We start from the raw sequence: 17,221 nt of genomic DNA, 5'->3' as shown, positions 1-17,221 counted from the left end.
TTCCGGCTTTGGAGGAGCATCTCCAGCAACTCTGTTCCACATGGGGGCAGATTCAGGAATGCCTTCATCGTTCTATGCAGCGACAAAAGTTCCAGGCTGATCATAGGCGTCTGCCCGCGCCTTCCTACCAGGTTGGTGAGAGAGTTTGGCTGTCCTCCCGCAACTTGAACCTTCATGTGCCTTCCAATAAACTGGCACCCTGTTATGTTGGTCCTTTTTGAATACTCCGACGGGTCAATCCTGTGGCCTACGCTCTTGACCTTCCTCCTGCAATGCGCATCTCCAATGTCTCCCTATTGAAACCATTGGTTTGTAATCGATTTACCACTGTATTGCCTCGCCTCCATCCTATCTTTGTTGACAACCATGAGGAGTATGAGGTCAGCAGCATGTCCAGGGGCCGCATACAGTATTTGGTTCACTGAAGGGGTTACTGTCCGGAGGAGCGTTCATGGGTTCCCTCCCCTGATGTTCATGCTCCCGCCCTCCTCCGTGCCTTCCATGCCCGTTTCCCCAATAAGCCTTTTTTCCTTCCCACGGGGAGGGGTCGTTGAGGGGAGGGTACTGTCAGGGTTTTTTCCCTGCCTTGTTTGCAATGTGCTGCTGGCAGCCATTTAACTCACCTCTCTTGCTGACTCTGGTGCATACTGTGTGATGCTGCTCATTTCCTGCACTTCCTTTTATGGCCAGACTGATGTACATCATCCGTGTGAGACAGGATGCAGTCTCAGAATTGTGATGTCATCACTTATTTAAAGGGCCTCTGTTCAGTATGCTTTGCCCTTGCGTTGTCTCAGACCTGTTTGTGAGAGTTCCTGTGTATTACCTAGCTGTCTGACGTCCCTCCTGGTTCCTGATCCCTGGCTTTTTCCTGACTTTGCTGTTCTCCTTGTTCCTGATTCCGGCTCATCTGACTAATCGCTTTGGCTCCTGGCTTGTTATTTGACTTGTGGACTTTTTATTATTTTTTGCTATTAATAAAGGTGTGATTATTTTTGCACTTCTCGTCTCAGTCAGATCCCTGGCACCCTGACACTATGTAAACTTGCCTTAGTGAGGAATGAAACATTATATATAGTCTGTTGGGAAATATCTCTAGTTGATTATTGGTTGTCCATTCACACAAACTCTACAGGCCTAGTAGTTATTATATTACTGGAAATAAAACTGAAAACGAGTAGACTTCTTTATTTCATATAGCCTTAGCTCAAGTGTTTGTTTCCCCAGGTCATTTGAATCATTCATGTTTAAATATCTATAGAATAGAACAGATTTGTAGTACAAAGAGCAGCTGAAGGTGGTATAATAGCGTATCCTGGAAATGAGCAAGGTTTAGTATGAAACGTATTGTTACAATAATTAGCCCTGTGCTTCTAAGTCATGTCATTACTTAGTTCTGTGTTACTTTAGATGTAATGAGAATGTCATCTCTGAATTAATACTAAATCAATTATTGTTACCGTAGTGAATGTTTCCATTATTATTTTGAGATTGCACAATAATGCGCTCGTCTCTGAAATGATGGTAATTAGCAGACATTGAATTCCAAGAGCATTCACAAGGGTAAATCTAGCAAAGGCAATGCATGTTTCAATGCGAACTTCACCTCATCAAGCATCTATTTTAATTAATGTTCCAGTAACCAGCTCCTGATAAAGTGTCAGCTAAATTAGCCGGACACAAATGAATCAAATATTTAATTAAGGGATGTTCACTATTATCACCAGTAGGATAAAACAGAAGAATATAAAATCTTTATTTTCATTAATCCCATGCCATGGTGTCAAGGGGTTAATTTAATATGGATAAGCTGATCTTGTCACGCTTGCATATAAAAAAACAACTTATTAATTACAATTGTACTTATTAAAGTCATCTTAAAGCAAGCAGCATTACATTAGAGCTTTAGAAACTGTCCTTAATTAAGCAGGTTTACACAATCTAAAAAAATTATTCTAGCTTTTGTGTGTAGCATTTTATTTGCTATTATTTTCAGTCAGGTCTAGATTCAAGACTGTGTAAAATATTCTTATTTTATTAGATTGTTCAGTAAGGTGCTGGGTAAGTGCTCCGCCCAGGGCCACCACTAGAAATGTTGGGGCCCCTAACTAAGCCCTTGGTAGGGCCTCCCTTGACCTGGGAAAGTTTTGGCCAAGTGACTAAAATGTGTGCACACATTATTACATTTGACAAATTTGACTACACACACATACAGAAACCAACACACTCACAGACACATAGAAACACACAGGCGCACACACATTCACACGCAGAAACACTCACAAACAAAACACATGCATTCTCAGGAACTCAGACACGCAGAAACATTTATACACAGACACACATTTACACAAAGAATCACACACAGGCACCACATATACCACACAATTATATATATATATATATATATATATACACACACACACACACACACACACACACACACAATAATAGGCATTCTGGAATATATTAAAAAAAACTTTTGTTATTATATTTTCTACAAATCCAGGAAGTGCCTATCATGCATCTGTATTATGCTTTATAGTTTATTTATACTGCTCTTATAGTCTTATGGGAGTAGAGATCCATCTGGAATATTTTATCACAAGCTTTTTATGTTGTTGCTAAACTTCTTTAAAACTAATTTCTGACATAAAGCAATATTTGTCAGCGCCCTTAGGCAACACTTTGCTCCTAATGGTTAAGAATACACAGCTGTCTAAGGAGTCGGGGAGAAGAAGAATCTGGTTATTTTTTATTTATTTATTTAAACAAAATAACGTCAGTGGAAGTCTGATTTCTGGATTTTGAAAGAGAATATTTCTTGTGAAAACTATGGCCAAGATTACTAGTTTTGCGTTAGCGGCTGTACGGTGCCTGAGAAAACAGCGTGCCAGCTGAGATACTAGTTGCATGATTTTAATACATAGTGGTAACTTTCTGTACACTGTGTTTTTATACTATTTTATTAAAAGTGATTTTATACTTCTCACTTGACTGAGAGCTTGTTCTATTGCTGTTGGAGACTACGCCCCTGACGGAGGTTTGTGAGAGCCCAAGAACAGTGAGCTGGGACACTGAGATCCCAGTAGGTGCCACTAAGCACGAGTGAGTGCTGCCACACTTGTGAGTACCAATCTATTGCCATTGTATATACTGTATATATATATACTGCTTGTACGATATTACACTAGGAGGCGCCCTTCTGTGTTTTGTTTGCACCATCACAGATTCCTTTGTTCTGATCTACTTCTGGGAAGGAGCGGCCGTTATCTGAGGACAAAGACACCAAGGAGTGCTAAACCAAGTGGAAGTTTCATCTTTAGAGACTGAGCACACCTTTGACTGATAAGTCATAGCATTTAATATGCAATAATTATAGTCACCATTTATATTTTTGATTGTTATTATATAGTGTCATATTGTCATATTGGTCTGTTTTGCGCCCCCTTGATTGGTGACGTGGGAATGTCATCAGGTTTGTTTCAAGCAGTTTTGTCTAACCGCTCACTTACCTACAGCGCTGGTATTACGAGTTTTCAGAAACCCATCGTTAAAAGACAAGATGTGAGTGTTGAGCAAAATTTTGCTTATTACCGCACTCCAATACCAGCGCTGCTTAAGCTGGTCATATGTGCTCGTGCACGATTTCCCCATAGGAATCAATGGGGACAGCCGGCTGAGAAAAAGTCTAACAACTGCAAAAAAGCAGCGTAAAACTCACTAACGCAGCCCCATTGATTCCTATGGGGAAATAAAAGTTATGTCTACACCTAACACCCTAACATGAACCCCGAGTCTAAACACCACTAATCATACACTTATTAACCCTAATCTGCCCCCCCGACATTGCCGCCACCTACATTATAATTATTAACCCCTAATCTGCTGCTCCGGACACTGCCGCCACCTATATTATAAGTATTAACCCCTAATCTGCTGCCCCCAACATCACCGACGCCTACATACTATTTATTAACCCCTAATCTGCTGCCCCCAATGTCGATGCAACCTACCTACATTTATTAACCCCTAATCTGCCGCCCCCAACGTCGCCGCTACTATATTAAAGTTATTAACCCCTAAACCTAAGTCTAACCCTAACACTAACCCTAAAGTGTTAGGGTTTTTTAAGGGTGTATTGGGTGGGTTTTATTTTTAGGTTAGGGACTTTGGGCTGCAATAGAGCTAACTGCCCTTTTAAGGGCAATGCCCATCCAAATGCCCTATTCAGGGCAATGGGGAGCTTATGTTTTTTTAGATAGTATTTTATTTGGGGGGTTGGTTGTGTGGGTGGTGGGTTTTACTGTTGGGGGGGTTGTTTGTATTTTTTTTTACAGGTAAAAGAGCTGATTATTTTGGGGCAATGCCCCGCAAAAGGCCCTTTTAAGGGCTATAGGTAGTTTAGTTTAGGCTAGGGTTTTTTATTTTGGGGGGGCTTTTTTTATTTTAATAGGGCTATTAGATTAGGTGTAATTAGTTTAAATATCTGTAATTTGTTTATTATTTTCTGTAATTTATTGTTTCTTTGTTTTTTGTACTTTAGCTAATATAATTTAATTTAGGTAATTGTATTTAACTTAGGTAAGTTATTTAATTGTAGTGTAGTGTTAGGTGTTAGTGTAACTTAGGTTAGGTTTAATTTTACAGGTAAATTTGTATTTATTTTAGCTAGGTAGTTAGTAAATAGTTAATAACTATTTAGTAACTATTCTACCTAATTAAAATAAATACAAACTTGCCTGTAAAATAAAAATAAACCATAAGATAGATACAATGTAACTATTAGTTATATTGTAGCTAGCTTAGGGTTTATTTTATAGGTAAGTATTTAGTTTTAAATAGGAATAATTTAGTTAATGATAGTAATTTTATTTATATTTATTTAAATTATATTTAAATTAGGGGGTGTTAGGGTTAGGGTTAGACTTAGGTTTAGGGGGTAATAACTTTAATATAGTGGCAGCGACGTTGGGGGCGGCAGATTAGGGGTTAATAAATGTAGGTAGGTTGCGGCGACATTGGGGGTGGCAGATTAGGGGTTAATAAATAGTATGTAGGTGTCAGCGATGTTGGGGGCGGCAGATTAGGGGTTAATAAATAGTATGTAGGTGTCGGCGATATTGGGGGCAGCAGATTAGGGGTTAATACATATAATGTAGGTGGCGGCGGTGTCCGGAGCGGCAGATTAGGGGTTAATAATTTTTTTATAGTGTTTGCAATGCGGGAGGGCCTCGGTTTAGGGGTTAATAGGTAGTTTATGGGTGTTAGTGTACTTTTTAGCACTTTAGTTATGAGTTTTATGTTACGGCGTTGTACCATAAAACTACTGACTTTTAAATGCGTTAGGGATCTTGACAGGTGTAGCGGAAGGGCAATATTAAAATCTACGATCTCCGCGGGTATAACCGGTAAATCCACAGTCAGCGCTGAAAAGTAAGGCAATATTCCAATACTCCCAATAACCGGACGAAACACAGTTTGGGAGTCAACAACTCACAACCCAGCCAGTTTTCAGGTTTAAAACAGAATGACATTTATTAAAGGCTATATGCCTAGTATTTATGCAGGTCTGACCCCAGCTGGGGGGTTGAAAGAATATTGTACATTAGATAGAGAGCAAACGCCCTTTGACATGCCACAATAGAATTACATTACTTAAGCAGTCCATCTTATCAACTAGCAGTCTGACTCTGGAGATGATTAGACAATGGGAATGTTTATCACTAAACTTAATTAGAGCACACAATAGCTGATGCCAGCAACCTTGTATTTAGAAAATAGCTTCTGAAAGCTGAACAGAGTTAACTCTTTCAGTTCTGACCGAAGGGTCTGTCACATATACATAGCACACAATACAGCCTATAGACAACCTTTCTTACATTATAGTCCAGAAGTGGCTAGGTTTGCCACAACAGGGTAGGGTGTACCGCTCACTTTTTGGCCTCCCAGGACAGACTCGTAATATTGGCGCCAAGGCCAAAGAAGTGTGTGGTGACCCTAAACCTTCAAGACTCGTAATACCAGTGGGCGTAAAAAAGCAGCGTTAGGACCTCTTAACGCTGCTTTTTTACCCTAAAGCACAACTCGTAATCTAGCCGTATGTTATGAGAAACATAATCACTTTTTTAGAATAAACTGGGTGCAATATTCTCTGGCAAAAATATTCAGAATTTTATGACCTTAAATGGATATTTCTTTCTTGAATAAATATTTTTGTTTTCATGCTATTGAGTTATGTCCCTGATTACTATCACAGCTGTGGCAGTGAGTCAAAAACCTTCAGAATCAGTTGTACACAAACCTGCATTTCCTGTTTTTTTATATATATTAATTTAAAAAAGCTTTTTCACATTAACACGCTGGTTTTTTTTAAATGTGAAAAGGATAGTTAGTTCCTGCACATTTTTATATAGAACATCTTTAAAACCCCTTTAAAGAAACCTGTTTTTTGCACTAGTTAGTTGTCTTATTTATTAAACCATGTGCATGCTATATTATGTGTCTTGGCCCTCTCTATTAAACAAGGGTTTACCTTACATTCAAATAATTTGATACATGTGGTCACTTATTCATGCAGGAACATAGTTTACTTTTTTAACAAATATGCAGGCACTTTTCATTTTACAACTAATACAAACACTCTGGGCATAAACGGTTAGCATGATTGTGTTTTTGTGAGTCATTTTCACTGCACTGATATTACAAGTGGAGCTCAACTGCGATTGTGCTAGCTCAACTGCCCTTTACGCTTCAATCCTTACTGCGATCTTAGAGCTGCGGTTAACTGTTTTTCTGAAACAAAAATGTTGCACACATCACTTCCAAAATACATTGTAAAGTACAGTTACACTAGTATTAACACTGTCTGATAAAAAAAATATTTATAAAAATATTGCACAAAAAAGTTATAAGAGCTCAAAGATTGGAGATCTTGGGTGTTAGGGAAAAAAAGGCAGTCTTTAACTGCTAAAGATGAATTTGTATGTATACATGTATATAAATGTCTATAGACTATATATGTGTACATATGTATTTATTTGTGTTTATATGTATTTAAAGTCATATATACACATATAAAACATGAATATATATGTTTACACATATACAGTATAGACACATATATATATTAAGTTTTCAAGTAGAAAAAAGCACTCACTGGACTGTGGACATCAGTGTTAAATCCAAATTTTATTGTATACAATAAAAAAAAATTCTTTGCCATTGACTTCTGTGGGGAATGCGAAAATACGTAGGCGTTTGTGCGATCTCGGGTGTTAGTTTTTTTTCCATTTTGTTTTTTCCATTGATTTTGAAAGGGGAATACATGCAAGCGCATGCAATGGCCCCTATATATCAAAGGTCTTGCAGACCTGATCCGATAGTGCGGATCAGGTCCGCAAGACCTCGCTAAATGGGGAGAGCAATATGCTCTCTGCAGTTAACATTGCACCAGCAGCTCACAAGAGCTTTTGGTGCAACGCCGCCCCCTGCTGACTCGCGGCCAATCGGCCGCCAGCAGGGAGGTGTCAATCAACCCGATCGTACTCGATCGGGTTGATTTCCGGCGATTCCTGTCCGCCTGCTCAGAGCAGCGGTCCATAACCTTCAGACTCACCAGAAACACCGTACGGAGCTTGATAAATATGGGCCAAAATCTTAAGTTAGGTTTCTTGCGCTATTCGGGTTAACGCAAGTGCAAAAGGAGATTTTTTGGAACTTGTCTTCATGCTTAAAATTGTGAAGGGCGTAGAAACTATAACTACCATCATGTCGTGCACAAATTAAAGTGGGAAGGCAGCTGCAGCGTTATTATACATATTATTGGTCTGCCCCGGGCCCCTAACTGGAGTGATCCCTGTCACCCCTAAGGGCAGCACTGTCTCCTCCTGTGTTAAGGGAGGGGCATTAGCTGATACAGGGCAACTCTTAGCATTTCCGGGGCCCCAATAACGTGAGGCAGCCACCAATTAGCAGCTTCTGAGCCTACTTAGGTATGCTTTTCAAAAACTTATATCAAGAGATTGAAGCAAATTAGATAATATAAATAAGTTGTCTAAAATTGCATGCTCTATCTAAATCATGAAAAAAAAATGCGGGTTTCTCTTTGTTACATGGTATAATCAACATCACACTGTATGTATACAGCACATGGTACAAGAAACATCACACACATGCCTGTATCAAGAAAAAGGCCCGTATGACGGACTGGAAGAAGGGCACCTGTGACCACACTTCCCCAGGAGTGGATTATTCCAGGATGGGTGTGGCTGGAGAGGGTTGATAATACCCTGGTCAGGAAGTGAGGTCACAGGTGTCATTACAGGAGCAGCACGGTAGGAGCTGTGTCCCGCCCTCCCTTCCTGGATATTTAAGTTTGGTGGAGTGTCGCAGCAATGGCGGAGGTGCTTGCTATGCCCTACTGAGGCTTACACCTAATGGAGTATGGCTGGTATTTATGGAGGTGTAAGCAAAAGGAAAGTGAGGGTACGCCCCGCCCTGAAAAGGGTGGGGGCTTATGGAAAAGTAAGAGCAAGCACTGAGGTGTGTTAAAATGATGTTGTAAAAAGTTAAGTTAAACAATGTTAATTTATTTTGGTTTGTTTTAATAAATAAGCTGCGGCCCTTTCTCTCCCAATCTGGTGTTGTGTATTTATTGAGTAAGGAACGAGTAATTGGAAATGTGGGGTCACACTACATGCATAACATGGTACAGTAAACATCACACACACATGCCTATATCACACTACACAACACACGGTACTATAAACATCACACACACTTGTATCACACTACACCAGCACACGGTATAGTATACATCCCACACACGTGCCTGTATAACACTACACGCATCACAGGGTACAGTAAACATCACACACACACATCTGCATCACACTACACGCAGCACACGGTACAGTAAACATCACACACATGCCTGTATAACACTACACGCAACACACGGTACAATAAAAATCACACACATGTCTGTATAACACTAAACACAGAACACAATACAGTAAACATCAAAGACACACATCTGTTTAACACTATAGGCAGCATATGGTACAGTATACATCACACAGACGCCCGTATAACACTTACAGGCAGCACACAATACAGTATACATCACAGTGGGTTGCCACCCGTCCCTTAAAATACAGAACACTTATAAGTTACACATGCTGCAGGGTGTGCAGGGAGGAATATGAATATTGCTGGCCACAAACACAATACATGTTCCTCCCTGCACACCCTTCAGCATGTGTAACTCATAAGTGTCCAGGAAAACATGGCTGAAGTGGCAACCTTACATCACACACATGCCTATATTGCACTATACAAAGCACATGGTAAAGTAAATATCACAAACACCCCTGTATAACACTACACACAGCACACGGTACAGTAAACATCACACACACCTGTATAACACTACACGTAGCAGATGGCAGAGTAAACATCACACACTCACCTGTACCACACTACACACAGCACACGGTACAGTAAACATCACTCACACACCTGTATAACACTACACGCAGCACATGGTAGAGTAAACATCACACACTCGCCTGTATCACACTACACACAGCACATAGTACCGTAAACATCACACACACACACCTGTATAACACTACACGCATCACAGGGTACAGTAAACATCACACACACACATCTGTATCCCACTATTGTTTCATGTGGTGTAAATAATGACAGTACAAGGCATTAGTGTACAGAAGCCATGATCTTAGCATAGAGCTAACAGGAACAGAAAATGCCAAACAGGAAACAAGTGCAATATAAATAAATCATAAGCTAAACATAACACCCATAACATCTCCCTCTTTTAGTGTTAATAAATCAACATTGTGAAATTTGGATGAGTCCTTGTAATAACACATTCTACAGGTTAAGTCTTTTGGGCGGTTGTGAATTTCTGCCACAACGGGTGAAGACTGGCCCTCATTGTACAAAGAGTTTCTTAACCCTCTCTGAGCTTAATGGGCTCTTCTCAATACTTGCTGGCATGCTCTGTGCTTAACTGCCATGAGGTATACCTGCTTGCTCAGGACTGTCATTAATATTAGTCTGTGGCATCACCTCTGTACATTCCTTACTGCCAATGGGTGAGTGTGCCCTTATAATATCAGATGAGTCTGGTCTGTCAACTGGATATTGAGAATCAGGCTGCTCAGCCACTCGCAGATCCACACGATTGCGGCGATAGAGGGTTCCTTCAATGTCCACAAGATAGGAGCGTGGTGCAACTTTTTGCAGACAGGTACCCATTCTCCAACGACTTGTTCGATCTCCAGGCAGGGGTTTTATATGGATTCGTTCCCCAATATTCAATTCAGGCAAATCTCTGGCAGATGTGTCATATCGTGCCTTGAACACTTGCTTCTTAAGTCGTAACTTTTCTGGTATACCATGTATCACAGAGGGTTCAAGTAGCTTGTTGGCAACTGGTAAGGAGGTCTTTAATCTCCTTGACATCAGTCTCTGTGGCGGACTACTATCCATGCCCTCGGTTGGAGTGTTTCTCCAATGTAAGATGGCCTTCCACAGGTCTTTACCATCACTTTGTGCTTTCTTGCATAAATTTTTAACAATCTTTACAGCAGATTCAGCTTTGCCGTTAGCCTGTGGATGATGTAGTGAAGAAGTCACATGCTCAAATTCCCATTCAGTGGCAAATTTCCTGAATTGTAAGCTTGCAGTTGCAAACTGAGGGCCGTTATCAGAGATCACTTTATCTGGTTGTCCATGACGTGCAAACTGAGCCTTGCACCTCTTAACTGTAGTTTCAGTGGATAAGTCAGGAAGAAGTTCAATTTCCCAGAAGTCTGAGTAATGATCAACTAATATCAGATATTCTTTTCCTGCATAGTTGAATAAGTCTATACTGACGATCTGCCAAGGACGTGTAGGTATCTCATGTGACATCATGGTTTCTTTTTGTTGCAAATGTGCATATTCCTTGCAAGTGGGACAATTGCTGACAAAGTCTTTGATTTCACCTTGCATGTTGGGCCAGTAAAGAGTATCACGAGCTTGTCTGTAGCATGCCTTACCCCCAATGTGACTTGAGTGTATGCGTAATAACATCTCTGCTCTAAGTGACTTTGGTATTATGACTCTTTGACCTTTGTATAAGATACCATTTTGTACGCTGATCTCATCTCTGAAGGACCAATATTCTTTCACAATTGCAGGTGCTGCATCCTTTTCATCTGGCCACCCAATCAGAACAATAGACTTCAGTGCTTGTAAAGTTGCATCTCTGTCTGTGGGCTGTATGAGCTGATGTAGCCGCTGATCTGTGACATTTAGATAGTCCGCTTGATTGACTTCAGCAAAGAAAGTTTGTTCCTGTTGCAGCAAACAAACTGTATGATGCTCATGCTCCCCTCCGGGTGCCACATGATCCGTTGTAGCTCTGCTCAGGGTATCACTGATATACATTTCACATCCTGGCATGTAGACAACATTGAGGTTGTAATGCTGCAATGTAAGCATCATGCTCTGCAAACGCTTGGGAGCACATAAAAGGGGCTTTTTGAATATGGCTATTAGCGGTTTGTGATCAGTTTCAGCTCTGATTGTATCCCGGCCATAAAGATAATGATGAAAACACTGGCAAGCAAACACAATGCTTAAACATTCCTTTTCAATATGAGCATAATTCTGCTCAGCTGACGAAAGAGCTCTGGACGCATATGCAACTGGCTGACCTTCTTGCAATAGACAACATCCTAGGCCATTTTTGCTTGAGTCACTTTGTATTGCGACAGGTTTTGTGACATCATAATATTTCAACACTGGGGCAGCGGTGACCAAGCGTTTTATCTTCTCCACTGCCTGGTCATGTTTGGGAAGCCAGTGCCAAACTGCATCTTTGTCCAGAAGTCTTCTCAATGGCTGACACACCTCAGACAAGTGCGGCATGAATTTTGCTAGGTATGTGACAAAGCCAATAAAACGCTGTACCGCTTTGGAGTCACCAGGGTGTGGCATGTCTACTAATCTTATCTGGGTCAGCTTTTAAGCCTTGTGAGGACAGGATATGTCCATGGAAACAAACTTCTTGCACCTTGAACTGCAATTTCTTTACGCTGAGTCTCAGCATCACCTGCCTGCAACGATCCAGTAGCGCTTTTAGATTCTCATCATGGTCATGCTCAGCTTCTTCATCTGTATTACCACAGCCAACTATAAGAATGTCATTGGCTATTGGCTCAATTCCGTGGAGCCCACATAATAGTTCATGCTGCTTTCGCTGATACACCTCCAGGTGCTACAGAGACTGCAAATGGCAGTTTCAGCCATCTCTTTCTGCCCCAAGGAGTCCAGAAGGTGGTCATGTAGCTACTCTTTTCATCCAGTTTGCACTGTAAAAAGGCATCTCTTGCATCAACAAGTGTAAAAATCTGTGCTTTGGGTAGTTTGTGCAAAACGTCGTCAAGTGTTGGCATTAAGTAGTGTGACCGTTTCAGGGCCATGTTCAGAAACTTGGGATCAATGCAAATTCTGATCTTCTCAGGCTTCCTAATAACTACCATGTTGCTTATCCAATCCGTAGGCTCTGATACTGAAGTAAGATGTCCTTCAGCTTCATACTTATCCAGGTGTGCTTTGACCTGCGGCTTAATGGCTACTGGCACTTTGCGTGGGGCACATTGTACTGGTGTAATGCTAGGATCAAGTTCAAAATGTACCTCTCCTGGAACAGATACTACTGGGCCATCAAACACATCATTATAGACACTTAGGATTTGCTGTTTTGTCAGTGGCCTAGTCAGGGATTTTGCAGGCTGATCAACATTGTGTAGTTCAGCAGGAATGGTGAACTGCATCAGACCAAGGTGCTCACATGTTGAACCAGACAATAGCGGTTTCTGATTGGCCTCAACAATCTCAAACTCAAGTTTGTGAATACGTTCACGTATGCTGCATTCTGTTTGGAAAAGTCCCAATGAATCCATTAGTTCCCCTGAATATAACTTCAATTTAGTGCTACTTGGCTGAAGAGGTACCCTAGGTGCCAGTTTCATCTTGTCTTTTAAACTCATAACATCACATGTTGCACCTGAGTCCAGCTGGCAGGGTTGGCATATATTATTTAGTCTGAGATTTACAAACCATTTTTGGCCCTTAGATTTTACAGCACCAATGCATTATTTTGAGTAAACCACCTCAGTACTATGTAAATGTGCATCCTCAGAATCTGACGTTTGCTCAATTGTGTGCATCTTTCTTGCTTCCATTCTACTTGACAGACATACTCCAGCAAAATTATTTAGTCTACCACATGCTCTACAGATTTTCCCTTAAGCAGGGCACTGTTCTTTCTCTCGTACATTCACACTGCCACAGTACTTGCAGAATGCAGGCTTGCTCATAGGTGAGTTGCGTAGGCGATTTTTGTGCTGAAACTTGTGCTGGTGGTTCTTCAAGCCTAGCTGTTGCTTGGAGGCTGCATTGATACTGTCAGTCTGTTTATCCTGCTCCATAGCTCTCATATGTTTGTCAGTAAGTTCTGCAGTGCGACATATCTCAATTGCTGCTTGTAGGTTTAAATCATGTTCCCTCAATAGGCGGCGGCGTGTGCTTTCACTATTAATACCTAGAACTATTTTGTCACGAATAAGTTCATCTCTCAGAGAGCCATACTCACAGCTTGCAGCTTTTTCTCTTAGCCGTGTGACAAAGTTGTCTATTGCTTCACCTTCTTCTTGCTTGCAGCTGCCAAATATATATCTTTCATATATGACATTTTTAGAAGGTCTGAAAAAAGCTTCTAATGCATCTAGGATGGCTTTAGTGTCACTCTTCTGCTCCTCTGTGAGGTTTAAATTATGCTTATAAACATGGTGGCATTCACTGCCCATCACCCTCCTCAGTGTAGCTGCTTGCACTGCTGCAGGCTTATCATTTAACCCTGTGGCTAGGGAGTAATCCTCAAACTCAGCTCTGAAGTTGTCCCAGTTACTGCTGCAATCCCCACTCACCCTCATTGCCTCAGGCAGTGGAATGCTGTTAGCAGCTGCCATGATGCTGGTTTTCTTGCTTCCAGTGCTCAGCTTTCAGCACAGGACTGCAATTGCTACAGGAGGCACAATCAGCTCTAAAGTCTCTCACTGCAAGTTCTTAGCATCAGATGAGTAGAAACAGCGCAGATTCAGACACTTCTGACACCATGTTTCATGTGGTGTAAATAATGACAGTACAAGGCATTAGTGTACAGAAGCCATGATCTTAGCATAGAACTAACAGGAACAGGAAATGCCAAACAGGAAACAAGTGCAATATAAATAAATCATAGAGTTGCATATAAGCTAAACATAACACCCATAACAACTATATGCAGCACACGGTACAGTAAACATCACACACATGTCTGTATAACACTACACACAGCACACAATACAGTAAACATCACACACACACATGCCTATATATCACTACACAACACACGGTACAGTAAACATCACACACACATGCGCCTATATCACACTACACACGGTACAGTAAAAATCACACACACCTGTATTACACTAGACGCAGCACATGGTAGAATAAACATCACAAACATGCCTGTATCACACTGCATGCAGCACATGGTACAGTAAACATCACACACAAGCCTGTATCACACTGCATGCAGCACATGGTACAGTAAACATCACACACAAGCCTGTATCACACTACATGCAGCACACAGTACAGTATACATCACACACACGCCTGTATAACACTACACACAGAACACGGTATAGTATACATCACACACAACTGTATCAATCTACACGCAGCACATGGTACAGTAAACATCACACACACACCTGTATCACACTACAAGCAGCACACGGTACAGTAAACTTTACAAACACACATGTCACACTTGACACACAGCACACGGTACAGTAAACATCACACACACGCCTGTATAACACTAAACACAGCACATTGTACAGTATACATCACAAACATGCCTGTATTACACTACACACAACACAAGGTGCAATACACATGCAGCATTACACACAGCACACGGTACAATAAAAATCACACTAATGCCTATATAACACTAAATACAGCAAACAATACAATAAACATGCACACGTATCACACAACACACAGTGCACAGTACAGTGTACAGTATATATCATACACACACACCTTTATCCCATTACACACAGCACAAGGTACAATATACATCACACACACGCCTGTATAACACTACATGCAGCATATGGTACAGTAAACATCACACACATGCCTGTGTCAAACTAAACACAGCACACAGTACAGTAAACATCACACACACATGCCTATTTCACACTACCTACAGCACACGGCATAGTATATACACATCACACACACGCATAACACTACACACATTACACGGTACAGTAAACATCACACACACACCTTTATCACACTACACTCAACATATGGTACAGTAAACATCACACACATGCCTATATAGCACTACATGCAGCACACGGTACAATAAAAATCACACACATGCCTGTATAACACTATTGGCAGCATATGGTACAGTATACATCACACGCATGCCTGTATCATATTACACAAAGCACATGGTAAAGTAAATATGACACACACGCCTGTATAACACTATACACAGCACACGGTACAATAAACATCACACACATGCCCGTATAACACTACAAATAAATAAATAAAACATCACATATATGACTGTATCACACTACACACAGTGCACGGTCCGGTAAACATCACACACACATCTGTATCACACTATATGCAGCACACAGTATAGTATACATCACACACCCACACCTGTATAACACTGTACACAGCACACGGTACAGTATAAATCACACACACGCCTGTATCACACTACATTCAGCACATAGTACAGTAAACATCAAACACACACACCTGTATCACACTACACGCGCAGCACATGGTACAGCAAACATCAGACACACACCTGTATCACACTACACGCAGCACATAGTACAGTAAACATCACACACTTGCCTGTATCATACTACAAGCAGCACACAGTACAGTAAACATCACACAAGCCTGTATCACACTACACGCAGCACACAATACAATAAACATCACACATATGCCTGTATCACACTGCACACTGCACACGGTACAATAAACAACACACACCCACACCTGTATAACACTACACGCAGCACACGGTAAAGTGAACATCACACACATGCCTGTATCACACTACACACAGCACACGGCACATTAAACATCCCACACACACCTGTATAACACTACATGCAGCACACAGTATAGTAAAATCACACATATGCCTGTAACACACTTACAGGCAGCACACAGTACAGTAAACATCACACACGCCTGTATAACACTACACACAGCACAGCACACGGTACAATAAACAACACACACACGCCTGTATAAAACTACACACAGCACACGGTACAGTAAACATCGCACACATGACTATATCACACTACAAACGTAAAAGCAAACTGGCACTAGTATAAGGTCAAAATAGGGAATAATAAGCTATATATAAGTTTGGTGCTGCCCCCTCAGTGATATATAACAAAGGACAAAAAAGCAGGTAAAGAACCTAACGGCCAGATTACGAGTTTTTGTCGGTAAGGCTGTGCAGTGCTAACGGTCCTTTTTTTCTTACAACTCACTTAAGCCAACGCTGGTATTACGAGTTTCCTGCAAGCCAGCGTTAGCCTCAGAAAAGTGAGCGTTGAGCAAAATTTAGCTCCACATCTCACCTCAATACCAGAGCTGCTTACGGTAGCGGTAAGCTGGCAAAATGTGCTCGTGCACGATTTCCCCATAGGAAACAATGGGGCTGAGCTGGCTGAAAAAAACCTAACACCTGCAAAAAAGCAGCATTCAGCTCCTAACGCAGCCCCATTGTTTCCTATGGGGAAATAAAAGTTATGTCTGCACCTAAAACCCTAACATGAACCCCGAGTCGTAAACACCCCTAATCTTATACGTATTAACCCCTAATCTGCCGCCCCCGCTGTCGCTGACACCTACATTATATTATTAACCCCTAATCTGCCGCTCCGGACACCGCCGCCACCTACATTATACTTATGAACCCCTAATCTACTGCCCCCAACATCGCCGAACCCTACATTAAATTTATTAACCACTAATCTGCCCCCCCAATGTCGCCGCCACTATAATAAATGTATTA

This window comes from Bombina bombina, chromosome 7 (assembly GCF_027579735.1).
Source record: "Bombina bombina isolate aBomBom1 chromosome 7, aBomBom1.pri, whole genome shotgun sequence".
Lineage (NCBI taxonomy): Eukaryota > Metazoa > Chordata > Amphibia > Anura > Bombinatoridae > Bombina > Bombina bombina.
This window is presented reverse-complemented; position numbering follows the sequence as displayed.